This window comes from Gossypium raimondii, chromosome 12, assembly GCF_025698545.1.
Source record: "Gossypium raimondii isolate GPD5lz chromosome 12, ASM2569854v1, whole genome shotgun sequence".
Lineage (NCBI taxonomy): Eukaryota > Viridiplantae > Streptophyta > Magnoliopsida > Malvales > Malvaceae > Gossypium > Gossypium raimondii.
The window spans coordinates 32,464,889-32,488,597 of NC_068576.1; the positions used below are offsets into that span (position 1 = coordinate 32,464,889).

General features: G+C 35.2%; 1 non-coding gene across 1 annotated transcript; it reads right to left on the reverse strand.

The window, feature by feature from the left end:
• Positions 1-22,148: 22,148 nt before the first annotated feature.
• On the reverse strand, positions 22,149-22,255 carry LOC128035833 (small nucleolar RNA R71). The gene has a single exon (XR_008192380.1). It is a non-coding gene; the product is annotated as a small nucleolar RNA R71 (small nucleolar RNA).
• Between the last annotated feature and the right edge of the window lie 1,454 nt (positions 22,256-23,709).

A 23,709-nucleotide genomic window follows, 5' to 3' on the forward strand; every position in this document is an offset into this window, starting at 1 on the left:
GTACAGGCTTAGATCGGGGCAAAGAGAAAGTCTCGAATTAATCGCCTTCGTATCTACGTATACTCGTCAAGGTAAGTTCGTGTAATTAAATTGTGTTTATATGTTTTTAATTGAATTATATAAATGTTATGATTTGTCATATATGATTATAGAGTGCATATCCAATGACGTACGATGATTACCGAGCCCCGTTTGAACCTTAGGAATTCGTAGGATACAAATGACATGTTATTAGGGTGACAGATTTATAGCTCGTGAGAGCATACCAATTTATAGCTCGTAAGAGCTTACTGATTCATAGCTCCGGAGAGCCTACCGATCTTCAGCTCAAATGAGCATACCAATTCATAGCTTGTATGAGCATACATGTACATGAATTGACAGATTACAGTTATATGAGCTAGCACATTATGTGTGAGCTATCTCGGGTCTCCAACGGTATTCTAAACGGATCAATGTGCAATGGTCTCTTACAAAACGATATAATTTCGATACGAACTATTACAAGTATACACATGAAATACATAGAAATGATGTTACATGATATATAGATATATGAAATGGATAATACATATATATGGAACTTGATAAATTGTTGTGTTCGTCCATGACTATTGACTTATATATAGATGTGTTTACATGGCTAACATGGTTGGTCAATATGTACTTAGGCATTTGGCCAAATTGTGTTGGGATATGTTTTGTTTACTTACCTAATATGTGACTAAATGTTAAGTTATTTTCTATGTCATATGAACTTACGAAGCTTAAATGCTTACTATAACAGCCTGAATTTTGGGCTAGTCGAAATAGTGGTTTCGGGACCACAAATTCGACAAGAAAAAAATTTATTTTCATTATATTTTTATGGTCTACGATTTCATAGAATGATTTCGTGAAAATTTCGTTCAAAAATGTTGACGTTTGGGCACTCAATTTAGTCATTTTGATTAAATTGTAAAAAGTGCAAAAGTTGAGTTCTACATGTTAGAAGTGTCCAATTGTTATGAAATTTTAAATTGGAGGTCCTTAAATGGTAATTAGACCATTGGTTAACTTGTTGGACAAAAATGGACAAAAGATAAGTGAAATAGGAAATTTTTAAGTTGGGGGCATTTTGGTCATTTAGTAATTAAAAGAATTAAAAAGGCCAAAATAGGAAAACATTTGTCCATCTTCTCCATGGTGAACGAAATCAGCAAGAGGGAAGCCACATTTAGGGTTTTGAAGCTTCCAAGCTCCATAGTAAGTGATTCCAAACCCCATTTTTAATGTTCTTTACGTTTTTAGAGTCCCGGTAACTTGATTTAGCTTATTCTAGCAATAATTTAACCTAGGGTTCATATTTGGAAAAATACCCATAGGTTAAATGTGTTTATTTTGATGTTTTATGGTAGAACATGAAGCTTGAAATTATGTTAAATAACTTTTGGTAGCCGATTTTAAGTGAAAACGAGTAAATTGACATAATCGGTAAAAATACCTAATGTTCATATGTAAGTGTTAGAGTGAAAATTTGATGTTGCCATAGAAGGGAAAAATGTTCAACATGTCATAAAACATAAGAAAAAGGAATAAAGTTTAATATCTGAGCCTAGGGGAAAAATCGTAACTTTGTGAAACTTTAGGGGCAAAAATGTAATTTTGCCAAAATGTGATTTTTGGACTTTATTGAATAATGTGAGTGTTAAATAAGTTAAATGTGTTAATTTAAGTCAAGAAAGACAAGGAATTGACTTTGATTAGTGAAAAAGAAAAAAATGAGAAAAAGTGAGAAATTTCCCGATTGAACATTCGGAATAAAAAGGGATACGAATGAAGTGATAGAAATGATCACATGTGTGGCATGGACTGTGTGTAGGCCACTATGTGAAAGTGAAACTGATGGTCACGTGTGTAGTACTATGTGCAGGCTACTACGTGTACCGGAATGGTAGGTCGCATGTGTAGTACTATGTGCAGGCTACTATGCATACCGGATAGCTTCAATCACGTGTGTAGTACTATGTGCAGGCTACTACGTGTATCAGAACGTGATGGTCACATGTGTAGTACTATGTGCAGACTACTATATGAACCGATATCATTAATTATAAGGTGGTTGCTATGTGCTGATCCCACCGGATATCATTTATTACAAAGGGGGGTTGTTGTGTGCTGAATCCACCGTGTATCTGTTATTATTCTGAAGTGTTCATCGGGAAATTGACTAAGTGAAAATACACGAGATCATGTAACGATTAAGTGTGATTGAATGATGAATATATGTGTGGAATTGAATTGAATAATGATTGAAAGTGAAAAAGTGAAATTATGAAAAAGTAAAATTAGCAACAAAATAGTTTTTGACAGTAACAATAGTCTGAATTTGAAAAATCACCAAAAATGGTGTAAATTGAAATAAAGAGTGAATAAGATACGAAATGAAAGATTAATGAGTCTATTTTTATATAAAAGAAACAGGAAAAGCAAAAGAGTTATATATTTTGAGATTGAATTTTAGTGAGGCAGGGTTGGATTGATTTCGGAATCCCCTGTTCTAACTTTTGAAAATAAAAAAAATTGTAAAAAAATAATTATGAGTTATAATTTATATTCTTAGAATACTTAATGAGTCTATTTTCAAAGGAAATAAACAGAAATATCATCTAAATTCTGTACAATTAGATAATTCATTTTTAGTGAAGAGAGGTCAGAGATGTTGAGCCGTGAAATAGGGGTGACTTTAAAGAATAAAATGTACTAATTGGCTAAGCCAAAAATTCTAAAAATTTTATGATAAGAAGATATGTGAGTCTAGTTTCGGGGAAAATTAACAGAACTTAATTTGGAGCTCTGTATCTCTAGATAAAAATTATTTAGTGACTATAATTCGACTAGATAGATTTGAATTTAAATATAAGTGAATAGTGAGATTATGTATAATGCTATTTAAGCGTGTTATATACATAAATGATGTGGGATGGAGAGGAGCAGGAGGAAAATAAAGTATATGAATGAATTGTGTATAATTGGTTAAATGTCTGATTATAATCGATAAATGTTGAAATATGAGTGATGCTTATATTGGTGCATTACTGGTCATGGTAAGCTCATAAGAAAAAATAAAGTTTCATAGCATATGCATGTGGTATATTTGGCATGAAATCATGTCATGACTGGCTCATGAATTAATTCATGTTGGTAAGTTGATGCATAATTATAGTATTCAAATATATACATATTTGTAATATTTTGCTATGTGATTAAAAAAAGAGAGGAATAAATAGCATCTTGAAAATTCAGCCATGGTGCTAGTTTATGTTAAAGGAGTGTTTTATGGCATATCTTAAGTAATGCAATGTTATGAATTTTAAGATTAATTTGCTAGTCAAATAAATGACAAATGAATTGATTGTGTGTTTGTAATTTTGACATAAGCTTGGTATATGAAACGTAATAATATACGCTTGAATAAACTTTAAGTATTCGAATGACATGGATTTGATGGTGATAAGATTTGAACATTGAATTCATGAAGCACAGGTGATGTATTATTGTTGTGTGATGGCTTGGTTCGAGAAATTGGTTAGGTAAATGGTAAGTGAAAGCATTTATGGATATAGAAGAAAATTTGGAGTGAATATGAAATTTAGCTCAATTAAATGATTTCATCAATTAAACATTGTGTATACCAGAATGTGTTAGTGAATTCCATATTCGTAAATTGACATTCAAAGTTCAGTTAGTGATATATGAAAATAACATGAAAAGATTTATGATTGTGATTAATATTGATTCTGAATTAAAGTGGATTCTTCAATATTGGATTGATTTAACAGATATATTGAGCATATGAATGGGTATGTATTGGGCCTCGTAAACCCTAATTAGCGACTCGAAGATAATAATTTGAAAGTTTTTAATTTGGATGAAATTTTATAACTCGGTTTAATATGTTTATAAGTGTATTTATTCTGGTAATGCCTCGTACCCTATTCCAGCGTAGAGTACGGGTAAGGGGTGTTACAATGTAACATCCCAGATTTGGCCCTAATGTTTAGGCTGAGGTTAGGGTGTTACACTTACTCTGTGTTATTTTTCGTGTTTTATAGTGAATCGAAAGCTCGTTCGGGTTGGAAGCTTGTCGGAGATATATCACGGTACCCATCGGCTCTTTTTGGTACATTCGGCTGTTTAATTTGGTTATAATGACATGTATAGGTATTTTGGCTAATGTTGGCCAATATGTTTTGTTGTTAATATGGCCATTTGATTTGGCTTGTGTTTTGGAATTTTTTGTTATGTATACAAGTAGCCTTAAACTGGTTGATGAATGACTAAATATGGTTTAATAATGGAAGATTAAATGATAGATGATTATGCATAATATATATGACTTGTGACTTGTTGAGAATTGGTACTTTTTTTGAATAGCTTAAATGACTTTTGATGCTAATTATAGAATAGCATTTTGGCACCAAATGGTTGTGTTTTGACAAGTAAATTATATGGTATGTATTGATGCAAATGTGCATACAAGTTAGTTGATTATTTGGTTAAATTGAATACATGGTTATACATGTTTGCATATTGTTATTTGAGGTGCCTAAGGGCATAGTGGTTGTATGAAATTATACCATATGTACATGTCTTGTTTACGCTTGATTTGGAAGGCTTGTTATGGCTTGAAAGTATGTGCAATGCTGTGTGTAGGTATATGCCAACTTGGGTGAGAAAAATGGCTTGCACAATGGCATTTTTTCCTCCACACGGGTAGATACATAGGCGTGTGTCTCAGCCATATGTGACACATGGTCAGGTCACACAACCGTGTGTCCCCTGTAGCTTTCAAAGGGTTGCAAGTCAGGCTATTAGATGACCTAGCACACGGCCTGGCACACGGGAGTTTGGGGTTACTCCGGATGGTACACGGCCTAGCACACGGGAGTATGGCTTGGCTGTGTAACCAAGTTAGTGAGTTACGGGCACAGACATGGGCTAGGACACGACCACGTGTCCCTACTTCGAATGCCCACCCGGCCGTGTGATCCCTGTAGTGTTGAAAATTTTAAATATTTCCTGAATAATGGTCTAAGTTTCTGATTTAGTCTTGACTTATTTCTAATGCATATTTAGGGCCCCGAGGTCTTGTATAAAGGATAATATGCATGATTTTGATTGTTTTTATATAAATATTGATATGTTTCGAAATGTTTGAAATTTCTATCCGATTGATTTGTAAACTTTGGTAATGCTCCGTAACCCTGTTTTGACGACAGATTCAGGTTATGGGTGTTACATTTATTGGTATCAAAGCTACGATTTAGTCGATTCTCAGACTAAACGTTGCGTATACGAGTCTAGCTATACATGTCATTATTTAACCTGTGATAGTGTGATATCTCGTTACCGTTTTAAAACATGTATTCATATAGCAATGACATCCAATCGAGCTGACTCCAATAAAGTAGAGAGTAACACTAAAGCCTCCATCCATAGAGTAGAATCGAGCAATGCAAGGCCTGTATCTGAGGGTCGGGGACTAAAGGCTAAGGAAGCCTTCTTGCAGATGACGAACGAATAGTTTACCGAGTTCGTACAGAAGAACCCAGCTGCTCAACAACCTTTACCCTCTACTGCTCCCTAATCGATTCCCGTTATTCCTCAAGGTATGGAACGAATCAGAGTTAGTAAGCCACTTGTTAATAAGATACGTATGTATGGGGCTGAAGAATTTTGAGCTATTGCTGAAGATGATCCCGAGAGAGTTGAATTCTAGTTAGAGAATACAATTAGGTTTTTGATGATCTATCCTGTTCACCTACTGAATGTGTTAAATGTGCAGTATCTTTGTTTTAAGATTCAGCTTATCAGTGGTGGAATACGTTGATTTCTGTTGTGCTGAGAGAGCAGATCACCTAGGAATTTTTCCAAACTGAGTTTTGAAAAAAATATGTTAGTCAGAGGTTTCTAGATCAGAAACGTAAAGAATGTTTTGAGCTCAAACAGGGTCGTATGTCTGTGTCAGAGTACAAGCGAGAATTCGTTAGACTGAGCAAATATGTCCAGGAGTGTATTCTGACAGAGACTGTTATGTGTACAAGGTTTGAAGAAGGGTTAAATAAATATAAAAAGCTTCTAGTTGGAATTCTTGAGCTGAAAGAATTCGTTGTATTGGTTGATCGAGCACATAAAGCCGAGGAATTGAGTAAAAAGAAAAGACGTGCTGATTTTAAAGCTAGAGACTCAAGAAAGAGATCGATTGGGAAGTCATATCAGTCCGCATCAAAAAGTTCTGAAGAACATCACAACCGTTCTACAACCTTTACGGGTTATTCTAATAGAGATAAAGGTACTCGACACTCCAGTCCAAAACCAGAAGCTACATTTGTACCAAGTGTAATAGTGTCAGAGATGTTTGGCCCAAGTGCAAGCACTATAAGAAACCATATTATGGCTAGTGTCGATTAATGAACAGAGTGTGTTTCAGGTGTGGTTACTTAAACCACTATCTTAGAGATTCCCAGAGAAATCTAAGAAAGAGAAAGCTCAGACCACGAGGCCGAGCAATACTGCTGTGAGAGGTAGACCACCTCATAATCCCAGAAATGTTAGTGGTAGTCACAATGTTACTAAAGATTCTACTGTGAGATTCAAGGCATGAGCACCAGCTAGGGCCTATGCTATTCGCGCACAAGAGGATGCTTCTATGCCAGATGTTATTACTGGTACTGTCTCTATTTTTATATTGATATTACTGCTTTGATTGATCCGGGATCTACTCATTCATATGTGTGCACGAATTTAGTGTCTAGTAAGAATTTACCTGTTGAGTCCACTGAATTCATGGTTAAAGTATCAAACCCCTAAGGTCGGTATGTGCTAGTTGATAAAGTCTGCAAGAATTGTCCTTTGATGACTTGTGGTTATAGTTTTCTGGTTGATTTGATGCTATTACCGTGTGATGAATTTGATTTGATTTCGGGCATACATTGGTTAACTCTACACGATGCTGTTGTGAACTGTAGACGTAAGCTTATTATATTGAAATGTTAGAACGGTGAGACACTTTGTATCAAATCAGATAGTCTGAGTAGGTTTCCTATGTTTATATTAGCTATGTTAGCGAAGAAATATGTGAGAAAAGGTTACGATGCGTATCTTGCTCATGTTCTAGATTACCACCAACTAGAGAGGTTGAGTTTGCTATTGAATTACTATTGGGGAAATCACCGATATCGATAGCACCTTACAGAATGGCTCCTAGTGAGTTGAAAGAGTTGAAAGCATAACTGTAAGAATTGATACATAGGGGTTCTGCTCGACCCAGTTTTTCACCTTGGGGTGCACTAGTTCTGTTTGTTAAGAAAAAGGATGGTATGATGAGATTCTGTATAGACTACCATTAGCTCAATAAGGTTACAATCAAGAATAAATATCCACTGCCTCGAATTGACGATCTGTTCGATCAGTTTAAATGTGCCACAGTATTCTCGAAGATTGATCTTCATTCTAGGTATTATCAGCTACGAGTGAAATATTCAGATGTGGCGAAAATTGCATTTAGAACCAGGTGTGGACACTATGAATTTCTTGTGATGCCATTTGGTTTACCTCATGCACCTGGAGTATTTATGGATTTGATGAACAAAATCTTCAGATCGTATTTAGACAGATTTGTTGTGGTATTTATTGACGATATTTTGATCTATTCCCAAGACGAGTCTGAGCATACTGAACATTTGAGGATTGTGTTGCAAACTCTACGAGATAAACAATTCTTTGCTAAATTTAGAAAATGTGAGGTTTGGCTCTGAAAAGTCAATTTTTTGGGACATATAGTATCGGTTGAAGCCATCAGAGTTGACCCGAGTAAAATTTTAGCAGTTATTGATTGGAAACCACTGAGAAACGTATCTGAAGTCAGAAGTTTTCTGGGATGGGTTGGTTATTATCAAAGGTTCGTCAAAGGGTTTTCAATGATAGCTACACCGGTGACACAACTTTTACGAAAGGATTTGAAATTTGAATGGTCTGAGAAATGTCAGCAAAGTTTCAATTAGTTGATAGCACTGTTGAACAAGGTACCAATTTTGGTTCAGCCTGAATCGGGTAAAGAATTTGCGATTTTTAGTTATGCATCTTAAAATGGTTTAGGCTATGTTTTGATGTAGGATGGCAAAGTAATAGCTTATACTTCTAGACAGTTAAAGTCGCACGAAAAGAATTACCCATCACATGACCAAGAGTTGACACCTAAAGTCGCACGATATCATTTGTTCGATGAAAAATGTCATATATTTACCGATCAAAAGAGTTTGAAGTATCTAATGTCACAAAGATTTGAACCTAAGGCAACGTAGATGGCTCAAACTGTTAAAATATTATGAGTTGATCATTGATTATCACCCGGGAAAAGCGAATGCAGTTATTGATGCTGTGAGTACAAAGTCTTTATTTGCTCTGCAAGTGATGAATATGCGACTGACATTATCTGATGATGGTTCGATCTTAGCTGAGTTGAAAGCTAGATCGATGTTTTTACAACAGATCTGTGAAGCTAAAAAATGTGATGATGGTTTGATAACTAAACGGGCATAGTGTCAATCAACTTCTTATTCAGAATTTAATGGTTGCTTTTTGCTCAAAGGTAGAATTTTTGTACCAAAGAGTTCAGAACTCATTCAGAAAATTTTACATGAAGCTCATTGTGGTAGCTTGTTTGTTCACCCGGAAAGTAATATGATGTACAATGATTTAAAATATATGTACTAGTGGCCTGGAATGAACTGTGAGATTTTTAACGTTGTGTCTAAAGGCCTAGTATGTAAGCAAGTTAAAGCTGAACATCAAGTACCCTCTGAATTGTTACAGCCAATGATGATACAGGAGTGGAAATGGGATCGAGTTACTATGGATTTTGTATTGGGTTTACCACTATCTCCGAGAAAGAAATATGTCATTTGGGTTCTCGTTGATCGTTTGACGAAGTCTGTACATTTTATTCTGATACGTATAGATTTCTCTCTTGACAGGTTAGTTGAGTTATATGTTTCTAAGGTCGTCAGGTTACACGGAGTGCCAGTCTCCCTCATATCCGATAGAGATCTGAGATTTACATCGCAATTTTGGAAAAAGTTACAAGAAGCTCTTGGTACTGGGTTGCATTTTAGAACTACATTTCATCTTCAGACCGATGGTCAGTCTGAACGAGGAATTCAGATTCTCGAAGATATGCTTTGTTGCTATGTATTAGAATTTGAAAGCAATTGGGAGAAATATCTACCGTTGGTTGAATTCGCGTACAACAACAATTTTCAATCGAATGTAAAGATGGCACCGTATGAGGCTCTGAATGGTCGTAAATGCCAAACTTCGTTATACTGGACCAAGCTTAGTGAAAAAAGATACATGGGGCTGATTTGATTCACAAGACAAAAGAAAAAATAAAAGTGATCTGAGACAGTTTGAAAGCAACTTTAGATCGTTGGAAATCGTATGCGAATCTTAAACGTAAAGACATAGAATTCCAAGTTAGCGACAGAGTATTCTTGAAAGTATCGCCCTGGAAGAAAGTTCTTCGGTTCGGTCGCAAAGGAAAGCTGAGTCCACGATTTATCGGACCGTATGAGATTACTGAAAGAATCAAACCTGTTGCATATTGATTAGCTTTACCATCAGAACTAGAAAAGATTCATAATGTCAAAATGATTCATAATGTCTGTCACTTATTTATGTTACGGTGGTATCGATCTAACCCTTGACACGTTATCTCCCCAATGGATGTTGAGATTCAGTCTAATATGTTGTACAGTGAGGAACCGATCAAAATTCTGGCACGAGAGGTAAAAGAATTGATAAACAAGAACATAGGTTTAGTAAAAGTTCTCTTGTAATGATACGGTATAAAAGAAGCCACTTCGGAGCTTGAGGAAGCTATGATAAAGCAATATACAAACCTCTTTTCTAGTAAGATTTTCGAGGACAAATATCCCTTTAGGGGGAAAGTTGTAACAAATCGTTTTTAGTAAAATTAGAATAGTGGTTTCGAGACCACAAATCCAAAGTTAAAAAAATATTTTATTAATATTTTATTTCCTACAACATGATTGAAATACCGTATAAAAATTTGGTTAAGAAATTTTACCGTTTACATGCTCAATTTGATAAAAAGGACTAAATCGTGTAAAGTGGAAAAAGTTGAGATCTAGTAGCTAAGGTATTAAATGGCTATAGAACCTTAAAGCAAGAGTCCTTATGTGGTAAATAGACCATTAGTGAAGTTAATGGATGTACACGGCTTGGTACTCTTGAAATTATGAATAATTTTAAAGGATATTTTTGTAATTAGTAAATAAAGTTAATATTAAATAAAAACAAATTAAGCTTCATCTTCTTTAATTCTTCTCAACCTAATTTAGGATAAAAGAAAAGCCATTGAAGGGCTTTTAATTTTGGCAACTTCTCCTTGTCTATTTGGTATGTATTTTTAACCCGTTTTTTTTATGATTTTTATGTTTTCGGGGTCGTTATAGCTTAATCTAGCTAGTCTGGAGACTAATTTGTGAAACTGTTAAATTGGTAGGGTTTTTCCATTGATGCATGTACATGGGTTTTGAAGTTTGATGTTAGAAATTTTTGAAATTATGAAATATGTGGGCAGCTATAAGTTTGTATAATAATCGGCTAGGCTTGGGTAGGGGTAAAATTGCATGAATTTTATTTTCCGAGCCTAAGGATTAAATTGTAAAAAAACTAAAAGTACAAGGGCAAAATGGTAATTTTGAAAAAATATGTTTTGGATTTAATTGATTGAATTATATGTTAAATTGAGTTAAATTTATCTATATAGTTTCAGTTAGACCTTGAACGAACTCAGATGGGGGCCAAGAGAAAGTTTCAGATTAATCGCCTTCGTATCTACGTATACTTGTCGAGCTAAGTTCTTGTAATTAAATCGTGTTTATATGTTTTTAATTGAATTATATAAATGTTATGATTTGTCATATATGATTTCCGGGTTAATATCCAACTATGTACAATGATTACCGAGCCCCTTTTGAACCTTAAGAATCCATACGATGCAAATGACATGTCATTAGGGTTACCGATTTATAGCTCATAAGAGCATACCGGTTCATAGCTCATGAGAGCATACCAATCTTCAGCTCAAATGTGCATACTGATTCACAACTCGTATGAGCATGCATGTACATGAGTTGACAAATTACAGTTATATGAGCTAACACATTATGTGTGAGCTATCTCGGGTATCGAACAATATTCTAAATAGTTCAACAGGCAATGTTCTATTACGAAACGATATAAGTTTGATATGAACTATTATAGGTATACACATGACTGTTGACTTATATATATGTGTTTACATGGAACTTGATAAATTGTTGTGTTCATCCATGATTATTGACTTATATATATGTGTTTACATGGCTAACATGGTTGGTGAATATATACTTAGGCATTTGGCCAAATTGTGTTGGGATATGCTTTGTTTACTTACCTAATATGTGACTAAATGGTAAATTATTTTCTATGTTATACGAACTTACTAAGCTTAAATTCTTACTCTGTGTTATTTTTCGTGTTTTATAGTGAATCAGAAGCTCGTTCGGCTTGGAAGCTTGTCGAAGCTATATCACACTATCCATCGGCTATTTTTGGTACATTCGACTGTTTAATTTTGGTTATAATGACATGTATAGGTATTTTGGCTAATGTTGGCCTATATGTTTTGTTGTGAATATGGCCATTTGATTTGGCTTGTGTTTTGGCATATTTTTGGCATGTATACAACTAGCCTTAAAATGGTTGATGAATGACTTAATATGGTTGAATGATGGAAGATGAAATGATAGATGATTATGCATAATATATATGACTTGTGACTTCTTGAGAATTGGTACTTTGTTTGAATAGCTTAAAGGACTTTTGATGCTAATTATAGAATGACATTTTTGTACCAAATGGTTGTGTTTTCGTAAGTAAATTATATGCTATGTATTGATGCAAATGTGAATGCAAGTTAGTTGATTATTTGGTCAAATTGAATACATTGCTATACATGTTTGCATATTGTTATTTGAGGTGCCTAAGGGCATATTGGTTGTATGAAGTTATACCATATGTACATGTCTTGTTTATGCTTGATTTGGATGCTTTGTTATGGCTTGTAAGTATGTGCATTGTTGTGTGTAGGTATATGCCAAATTGGGTGAGAAAAATGGCTTGTAAAATGACCTATTTTCATCTACATGGGCAAATTCACGAGAATGTGTCTCAGCCATGTGTGGCACACGGCCTTGTGGCCCCTACAGCTTTCAAAGGGTTGAAAGTTAGGCTGTTACACAGCTTAGCACACGGCCGAGCACACGAGCATGTGGGTTGGTTGTATGACCAAGTCAGTGAGTTCGACAGGCTGGGACACGGTCGTGTGTCCCTACTTCGAATGCCTATACAGCCTGAGACAGGAGGTTGTCTCTTGACCGTGTGAGTCACAGGGCCGTGTGACCCCTGCAGTGTTAAAATTTTTCAATGTTTCCTGAAAAATTCTCTATGTTTTCAATTTAGTCCCGACTTGTTTCTAATGCATATTAAGGGCCTCCAAGGCTCGTATACGGGACAGTATGTACTATTTTGATTGGTTTTTTATATGAATATTGATATGTTTCGAAATGTTTAAAATTTATGTCTGATTGATTTGTAAACTCTGGTAATGCTCTGTAATCCTGTTCTAGCGACGAATTTGGGTTAAGGGTGTTACACACTTTGAAACAACATTTTTACTCAAAATCTTGAAATCCACCATTAACGACCCAATTTTTCGCTTTTATTTAAAACATGTGATTTGAGGGCTAATAATTCAGTTTTATGGACTATATATCATGAAAAACTCATAAGGAATCAAAAAATTACCTTTGATTAACGAAAATTGAACTTTCGATGCAAACTCGAGAAAACCCATTAACTTTATAATGGTGAAATCAATGGAGTTTTTCGATGTTTTGAAGATATTTTATGCAGGTCAAAGGCTTAGATAATAGTAGAAATCAAAGAATCACGGTTTGGGAGTCAAAATTGAGTGGCGAGAGCTAGGGAAATCAAAGGGACGACAAGCACAATGAATGGAAAAAACTGACGTGAAAACATGTTGTTAAGGGAAGAAATAGGTTCAATTTTAAAAATTTACGAAACTGCAACATAAATGCTCACAGTTTTGACTTTGTTACAAATCACTCCATTTTTTAAAATTAAAGGTTTCTAAAGCACATTTTCAAAAATTGATTTGATTTTCCAAAAACTATAATCGAGAACATTACCTATATACCATGTCGTAAAAATTATGAACAATCTAAGGCTAAAATTCCTAAAATACCTCAAAAACTCATAGGCCCTATTTTGAGGTGTTACAATTCTCCTTCTCCAGAAAGAATTTTGTTCTCGAAATTACCTGAACTAAACAAATAAGGATATTGCTATCTCATTGTCTTTTTAGCTTCCGAAGTAGCCCGTTCAGTCTTGTGGTTCTGCCACAAAACCTTAACCAACAAAACTCTCTTATTACACAAAACCTTTTCTTCAGGAGCTAAAATTTCAACTCGTTCTTTTTCATAAGTAAGATCATCTCGAACTTCGATTTCTTCACCTGGCACTACATGCGATGGATCTAAATGATACTTCCTTAACATAGAAACATGAATTCAGTCAAGTTTTGTTGGCAACTTAAAACGATAAGCTATCGAACCGATCCTCTCAACAACTTCATAAGCTCCAATATACCTTGGACTCAATTTACCATTCCTTTCAAATCTCAAAACATTTTTCCACGGCGACACTTTCAAGAACACCTTATCACCAACTTGAAAATCTATATCTTTTCATTTCAAATCCACATAAGATTTCTGCCTATCAAACGCTGCTTTCAACCAATCACAAATCAACTTTACCTTTTCTTCAGTCTCACAAACCAAATCTAGTCCAACAACTTGCTTCTCATCCAATTATGTCCAACACAAAGGAGTTCTACACTTTCTACCATACAACGCTTCAAATGGTGCCATATGAATACTTGCTTGAAAACTATTATTGTAAGCAAATTCTGCTAAGGGAAAATATCGCTCCCAACTACCACTGAACTCGATCACACAACTTCGCAACATATCCTCTAAAACTTGAATTACCCTTTCAGACTGCCCATCTGTTTGGGGATGGTAAATCATACTAAAACTAAGCTTCGATCCCAAAGCTTCTTGCAAACTCTTCTAAAACCTCGAAATAAACCGTAGATCCCTATCTGAAATAATTGAAATTGGAACCTCATGAAGATGAACAATCTCAGCAATATACAACTTAGCTAACTTCTGCAAAGAATAATTAGTACACACAGTTAAGAAATGCACACTCTTCAAAAATCGATAAACTACAACCCAAATCGAATCCTTCTCAATGGAGTCAAAGGCAAACCCGAAATAAAATCTATAGTGATCTTTTCCCACTTTCATTTAAGAACCACAATCAGTTGCAACAAACCCAAAGGAAATTGGTGTTCTACCTTAACTTCTTGACAAACCATACATCGAAACAAAATCTGTAACATCACGCTTCAACCCAGGCCACCAATAAACCTCTCTAACATCATGATACATCTTATCACTACCAGGATGTATAGCTTAAGGACTACTATATGCCTCGGTATGAATCATTTGCCTCAAATCTAGGTCATGTGGAAATTACAACCTACCTAAAAAATTCAAGATACCATCACTGTCAACATCAAAATCTCCCTTAATACTTTGCTCAGCTTGTCGAATCCTCTTTAATAATTCTCCATCTAAAGGTTTCTTCTCCTTAATATGTTGTGATAAAGTTGTTCTCTTTTGAAGCTCATCTAACAAACCACCATCACTAGCTAAACTCAAGCGCGCAAACATAGCTCTTAAATCCAACATCGACTTTCTTGTTAAATCATCAACAACAACATTCGTCTTGCTAGGATGATACTCTATCACATAATCATAATCGTTTAAAAGCTCAATCCAATGCCTCTACCTTAAATTCAACTCCTTTTGGGTGAGAAGGTACTTAAGGCTCTTATGATCCGTATAGATAACACACTTCTCTCTATACAAATAATGATGCCAAATCTCAAGTGCAAAAACCACAACAACTAGCTCCAAATCTTGAGTAGGATAATTGCGCTCAGGAGTCTTCAACTTCCTCAAAGCATAAGCCACAACTTTTCCCTCTTGCATCAACACACAACCAATACCCAATTACGAAGCATCACTATAAACCATAAAATCTTTTCCATGTTCCAGTTGAACCAACATAGGTTCCTTAGTCAAAACTGCCTTAAGTTGTTCAAAACTCTTTTTCCTAGCATCAGTCCATTCTAACACCACGCCCTACTGAAGTAGTTTCATTAAGGGTGCATCAATAAGAGAATACCCTTAAACAAATCTACGACAATAACCAGCCAAACCCAAGAAACTTCTAACTTTGGTAACACTCCTAGGCGGTTTCCATTCTAAAATTGCCTCTATCTTCTTTAAATCCACACGAACCCCTTCTGCCAAAACAATATGACCTAAGAATGCTACTTCTTTAAACCAAAATTCACACTTCTTTTATTTCGCATAGAACTGCTTATCTCGTAGAATCTGCGGAACAACCCTTAAATGCTCATCGTGATCCTCTTGAGAATAAGAATATACCAAAATATCATCTATAAACACAACCACAAATTGGTCCAAATACGAGTGGAACACACGATTCATCAAATCCATGAACGCAGCAAGGGCATTAGTTAATCCAAATAACTAAAAACTCATAGTGCCCATACCGAGTCCTAAAAATATTTTTTAACACATCAGACTCCTCCACCTTCAACTGGTAATACCCAGTTCTAAGATCAATATTCGAAAACACCATTGCACCTCAGAACTGGTCAAACAAATCATCAATTCAAGGCAAAGGATACTTATGTTTAATGGTCAACTGTCTATAATCAATACACATCCACATCGTACCATCCTTCCTCTTCACAAAAAAAGGGGTCCACCCTATGGAGATACACTCAGTCAAATAAACTCTCTATCAAGCAACTCTTGCAATTTAACCATTAATTCCTTGAGCTCTTTTGGTGCAATGCGATAGGACGCAATGGACACCAGTACAGTACCTGGATAGAGCTCAATTCTAAACTCAACTTCTTGATCCAGTGGCAAACCAGGTAACTCTACAGGAAACATGTCAGGAAAATCCCTAACAATGTGAATATCTTGAACTCTTAACTCCTTACTAAAGAATTCATCACATAGGCTAAATAAGTCTCACAACCTTTTCCCTTCATCTTTTCAGCCTTCATAGCCAAAACCACATTAGACATAAAACCCGATCTTTTGCCTACAATAACAATTTCCAACCTATCACTATTTCTCAAAGTAATTCGTTTAGTCTCAAAATCTACCCTAGCCTTATGCTCATTTAACTAATACATACCAAGAATGACATCAAATCCATAGAAAGACAATTCCATAAGATCAACAGAGAAAACATGTCCTTGAATTATAAGAGGGCATCTATAGTAAACTTTATTCACTACTACACTATTACCAAAAGAACTAATGATAGTCATACTCAAACCAATAGTCTCAACAAGAATCCCTAACTTGTATGCCAACTTACTCAAGATATACGAATGCATCGAACTAGAATCAACTAAAGAAAATGATGGAGTAGACTGCAAAGTCAAAGTACCTGCAATAACATTAGTCGAATCCTGATTCTCTGGCTCCCTAACAGCTGGATTTTACTACCCAACTGGTCTCCCACTACCTTTACCATAGCCTCTAGCAAGCGCAAAAATAGGTGTCAAACTCTGAGTCTGCAAAACCTCAACTCTATTCAGACAATCCCTCAAAAAATTTTCCTTCGAACCATATTTAAAACATCCACTTGACAACTTACGATACTCTCCGGAATGCCTGTGCTCACAATGTAGACAATGCAGCCATCTGGGAACTCCTGTCGAACTAGTAGCACTAACAATAGCACTACTCTGTTGCCTAGACTGACTCGGCCAAGACCCACATCTCGCACCCTACTAGAACTATGACTATCAAGCCCTCTTTTAGGCAGTCTACCCAATGCACCATTAAAAGCTCTCTTATCAGAATCAGTAACCACCAAACGAGGTGGCTCAACTAAGGTCTCCTCATCTTTCTTAGCTCTCTCAACTAACTCATCAAACATCTCCACATTTTGAGCTACCAAATAAACCAGAATCTCACAATTATGCCCATATCGGAACCTCTTACAATAGTCCCTCTCAGAAAGTATCATCTTAGGAGTATACTAACCGGGTCACACAAACTCAGCCTCATAATCAGTTACTTACAAATCACCTTGAATCAAATCCAGAAACTCATGCCTACAAGCCACTATATACTGCTCGTCCGTAAACTTCCTCCTAAAAACCTTGATAAAGTACTCATACATTAAACTATTAGAAATAGTACCTCTCCTAACCGTATTGCACCAATGATGAGTCTCACCATCGAGTAAGGACACTGCACAACCCAACTTCTCCTTGTCAAAACAGGACATCTGCTCTAGGATCCTTTCAACTCCCTCCAACCAGTACTTAGCTATGGTCGGATAGGTACCCTCACTCCAAAAAATTCCTTACAACCTAACGCCCAAAGACATTTAAACACAACCATGATTCATAGGTGTAGGAGTAGGATCAGTGTAACAACCCGTTTTTAGTGAATTCAGAATAGTGCTTTCAGGACCATAAATTTGACGAGCAAATATTTATTTTATTACTATTTTAATGTTTATGGAATATTAGAAAGGTTGTATAGAAATTTTGTTAAGAAATTTTGGCAGTTGCATGCTTACTTAAGTGAAAAGAACTAAATCGTAAAAGGTGCAAAAGTTGAGTTCTATCAGTTAAAGGTATCAATTAGCTATGAAATTTTAAATTAAAGCGATTTATATGGTAATTAGACCATTATTATTAGTTAACAAAGATAGGAATTAAATTGATGTTTTAATTAGTTTAAATTAAAGGTTAATTAAGAAATTTAATAAATAAGTATAGGAAAATAACCTACAATGAAAGTATCATCTTCTTTAGTTGAATGCTTCCATCGAAATTAGAGAGAAAGACCTCCATTGTTGCAACTTGAATATTCGACTAGCTCCATCCTTGCATGTAAGTGTTATTTTCTCCTGTTTTAATTATTTTTATGTTTTCAGGATCATTGTAGTTTAATCTAGCTAGCCTAGGGACTAATTTGCAAAATTGTTAAATATTTAAGGTTTTGCCATGAGCATGTTTCATGATTCTTGAAATTTAATGAAAGATTATGGGTCCTTGTTGTTAAATACACAAGTTTTTAAAGGGAGTTTTTATTAAATTGTTATTTAGTGACTTATTTATAAAATTAGTAAAATTCCATGGTAAAATTGTGAAATTTTGATTTGTATGGGTTGATATAGGTCCCTAGTGCATTCAGCTAGCATGAAATGTGGATGAAATTGCTTAAATTTCAATTTACGAGCTTAAGGACTTTTGATTGACGAAAATTAAACTTCTGATGCAAACCCGAGAAAACCCTGTAACTTGAAAATTATGAAATTAATGGAGTTTTTGGGTGTTTTGAAGAGATTTTATGGAGGTTTAAGGCTTTGATAATAGTAAAATTCAAAGAATCACTATTTAGGAGTTAAAATTGAGTGGGGAGAGCTAGGGAAATCAAAGGTACGGTCAGCACAACGAAGGGAGAAAACCTAACATGAAAACATGTTGGTGGGGGAAGAAATAGGTTCAATTTTAAAAATTGGCGAAACTGCAACATAAATGCTCACAGTTTTGACTCTATTAAAAATCACTCTGTTTTCTAAAATTAAAGGTTTCCAAATCACATTTTCAAAAATTAATTTGAATTTCTAAAAATCATATTCGAGAACATTATCGATATACCATGTCACGAAATTTCAAACACTCTAAGGTTAAAATTCTTAAAATACCCCTAAAACTCCTAAGCCCTATTTTGGGGTGTTACACGGGTACCCTATGATACCTTACAATTTCCAAAATGTATAACTTAACCAGATTTTGTAAATAATGATCAGTATGGGCAGGTAAGAAATGAGCTGACTTAGTTAATCAATATGCTATTACCCATATTGAATCTTTCTTAGTGGATGTTAGGGGAACCCACTAACAAAGTCCATTTTTATCCATTCTCACTTCTACGGACGTATTTTTAAATGGCTTTAATAAGTGGAAAGGGAACTGATGTTTAGTTTTCACTTGTTGACACTTTAGGCACTTAGCTACAAATTTTGCCACCTCACGTTTTAGTCCAAGCAACCAGTATAGTTCCTTTAAATCCCGATACATCTTATTTCCTCTAGGCTGCATAAAATAAGGGCTAGCATACACTTCCCGAAGTATGGACTATTTTAAATCCTTATCGTTTGGCACACAATACCTCCCACAGAAGCACAAAATACCCTCGTCATTAAACCCATAGTCCTCAGTTTTGTCATCTTCCACCTACTTAACCCATGTCAATAAGAACACATCTAACAAATGTTTAGCCTTAATCTCATTAACTAAGGTCTGTTTCACTTGTAGTTTAGCTAGTAAGCCTCCATTATCCACTAGACTTAACCTAGCAAACATTTCTATTAGATCAATCATCGATTTTCTACTTAGAGCATCTGCCACTACATTGGCTTCTCTGGGGTGGTATTCAGTTACACAGTCATAGTTCTTTAATAGCTTTATTCACCTCCGTTGCCTCAAGTTCAACTATTTTTGGGTGAGAAGATACTTTAGACTCTTATGATTAGTATATATATAGCACTACTCACCATATAAGTAGTGTCTCCAAATTTTTTGTGCGACTGCCACTGTTGTCAACTCCAATTCATGTGTCAGATAGTTGTACTAATGCTGTTTCAATTGCCTCAATGTATAGGCAACTACTTTTCCTCCTTGCATCAACACATAACCAAGGCCAGTATAGGATGCATCGCTATACACAAGATACTATTCTCCAGTCTTGATCTAAATTAATGCGAGACCTTTAGTTAACACAACCACTAGCTTTTCAAAGCTCGCTTGTTGATCATCCATCCATTTAAACAAAACATTCTTCCTCAACAACTTTGTTTGGAGAGTGGCAATTAGAGAGAACCTTTCAAAAAATCTATTATAGTACTTGATTAAACCAATGAAACTTCAGATTTTGGAAACATTGTTGGATTGTTTCCATTCTAAAATAGCCTCTATCTTTTTCAGGTCTACATGGATACCCTCTGCGGCCATTGAAGAACTTTCAACCTTGCATTCAAACCCCTACAAAAAATGTGGCTTTACAGATTTGCCCCAGACTATTTAGCAAAGTTGAATCTCTCAACTTTCCCATTCATGTGGCCGGCCATGGGGGGTCTCTTTGGCTGATGGAATTTGCTTTTTTTATCAGCCACAACCATCTATAAAAGCCACCCCTTGCTGATCAATCAAATCATTGCTCACACTCTCACACTCTCATTCTCTCTTCTACTCTCTCACTTGATCTCAACTTTTCCTTTCTATTTCCCTTTTTGTTCAAGTGTCGGTTTCTTCTCTTCGGAAAGAGGTCCTAATCAGCCATTTTTGAGCAGCAATTGAAGTATTCATAAGTCACCTTTATACTCGAGGACAACAGAGAACAAAGAACGGAGCAATCAGTTAAGCCACGGAGAAACACCGAATTTGCTTCTTGTTCCCTATCTCTTTAAATTTCGTTATTGTTTTGACAATCATGTTTATGAATATTTATGCTATTGAAATGGTTATTTTAATCAATTTATCTTGAATTTAATCCATGTTGGGTTGATTATATCTTGCTTGCTTGAATATTAAAATTGTGTTTGTGCTGTTATAGGCCTCGATAAGATGCTTGATTAAGTAAAATCATGCCTAAGTTATTCTTGCAATATTAATTGTGAGATAACTAATGAATTAATTATTAAATCGTATTGAAATTGTAATTAATCAACACTATACTTAATTAGTGCATGTTTATTCTTCTAAGGTAGCTGAAGATAATTTAGCATTGTATTTGGCGATACATATGTCTTGCATAACTTGCAAGATTATTGTGATTAAACTGTTTCAAGGTGGAAATACTCTGTTACCTCACTTGATCTTTTATATGCTTATGAAGATTGATTAATCGCTTGGATTGACATTGAAAAATGTTCAAGAGATTGATTAATTTAATAAGTATGTATGAGCTGTAGTTAGCAAATTACCGAGTTGCCTTGAATTTGTTCTTAGTAGTATAAACATAAGTTTAATATTCTAAGTTAAAGGAATGTAATTAATCCAACACAATGATATCATCTTGATTAAAATCAGCCTTTGAAATCATGCATTAGAACTTTATTTTATTTTACTTTGTTTTATAGTTTTTAATCATTTCCTAAATCCAAATATTTTTCTATCACCAAAGTGTTTAAACTTACTTTCATAAATAATTCTTTTATAGTCCTTGTGGGTACAATAACTCGACATTTACTTGTCACTTTATTACTTGTTGCGATTGTGTACACTTGCACATTTTCGTCGTTCCAAGCAGCAATAGCAAAAACAGATGCAAAATAACCCACTTGATGTTGGTAATTCACCACGAGAAAACCCACTATTCGACGAACTTGACGAAGCTAACATACTAGATTTACCACCACCACAATTACCGTTAAACCCACAGATGGTACGAGAAGAAAGGTCACTAATAAATTATGCGCTACCAACTTTGGGTATGGTACAATGTAGCATTGCAAGGCCAACCATCACGAAAAATAACTTTGAAATTAAACTAGCTATGATCCAGAACAATATACAGTTTAAAGGAACAATGACGGAGGACCCAAATCAACACTTTAAATGGTTTGTCCAAATTTGTAATATGTTTAAATTTAATGGGGTCACTGATAATGCTATTCAATCTCGGTTGTTGACATTCTCCTCAATTGATAATGCTTTTTCTTGGTTAGATTCACAGGAACCAAGATCTATAATGACATGGAATGAACTTGCAGAGAAGTTTCTACACAAGTCTTTTCCTATTAGCAAGATGATGAAACTCAGGAGAGAGATTGTCAGGTTTAAGCAACTAGAAGGAGATAGTTTTCACGAAGCTTGGGAGTGATTTAAGATGTTGATCCAGAGATGTCCGCATTATGGCCTACCCGAATGCTTGAGGTTGTAGATGTTCTATAATGGGTTGTATGTACATGTGCGATTAGTATTAGATGGAGCCGCAAGAGGACACTTGATGAGCCGAACATACGAGGATGCTTACGATTTTATAGTAAACTTGGCGATGAATTCCTACCAGTGGCAAAACTAAAGATTCACTTATGGCTAAAGACCATTCGTTGTGAAAGCTATTCAGAAGGACGATGGATATCAACAGATTTTGGATAGACTCAACTTGATAGAATCAACATCTAGGGGATCTAAAATATTTTGTGGAGATAAACCTCTTAGCCAATATTTTGATAACCTAACTCAGAACGTGAATTGCATAGGGAATGAGGTCAAAAATGCTTATTCAAATACTTACAATCTTTGTTGGAGAGATAACTCGAATTTGAGATAGGGCAGAAATCGGAGAGGAGGTAATAATTCTAACCCTGTTAAACAAAATGCTACTTACCGACCTCCATAGCTTCAAAAACCTCAGGAAAGCGCCAACCCAAATGACCATATTGTATATGTAACACCTCTAACCTATTCCCGTCACCGAATTAGGGCTGCTGTGTATTACCGAATATTTAGAATAACATTTAACATCATAACATTAAATAAATTAATCTTCTCAAAAAAACAATCAAACATATATACCTGGTCCCTAAATTGAGCCTTCGAGGCCCTAAAAATAGCTTAGAAGCCATTCGGGACTAATTTGAAACAAAATAGAAGATTTGGGAAAAGTTGCAAAAATTTGAAAACAGGGGTCACACGGCCGTATGACATACGCCATGCCTTGTAACAATCGAACAAAGGGAGACACGGCTGTGTCTAGCTCGTATCTCTAGCTGTATAACTCATTAAGTTGGATGACACGGCCATGTCGCAGGCCGTGTGCAGACTGTGTAACTCTCTAACTTACAACACATGGCCATGTCGCAGGTCGTGTGCTAGGCCGTGTAACTCATTGACTTAGTACACTAAGAATTTACAAATGACACACGCCCGTGTGACAGCCCGTGTCCTAGGCCGTGTGATCCATATTGTTACCCTAAAAGCATGCCATTTTAAGGCCAAAACACACCTAACCGTCCATCCCATTTGTACACACATTCAATTGACCTAAACATCATTCAAACACTCATAATTATCCTATTTCATCTAACCAATATGCCACTCAAAGGCAACACATATATATATCAAAACATCATTAATTAATAAATCAATATGACCATACGTCAAGATCAAAACCTAGTTCATTTATCTACCAAATGATATCATCAATGACCATTTACATGCCATCACAACATACCAAAATGATACTGATAAACAAGCACTTAAGAATGGCCAAAATGACCTAACTTGTCAAGGCTCCAAAGCTCATCAAACCAAACATAAACTTCAAAAGCATATACATACCAAATCAACCAATACAAATTCAAGAACTA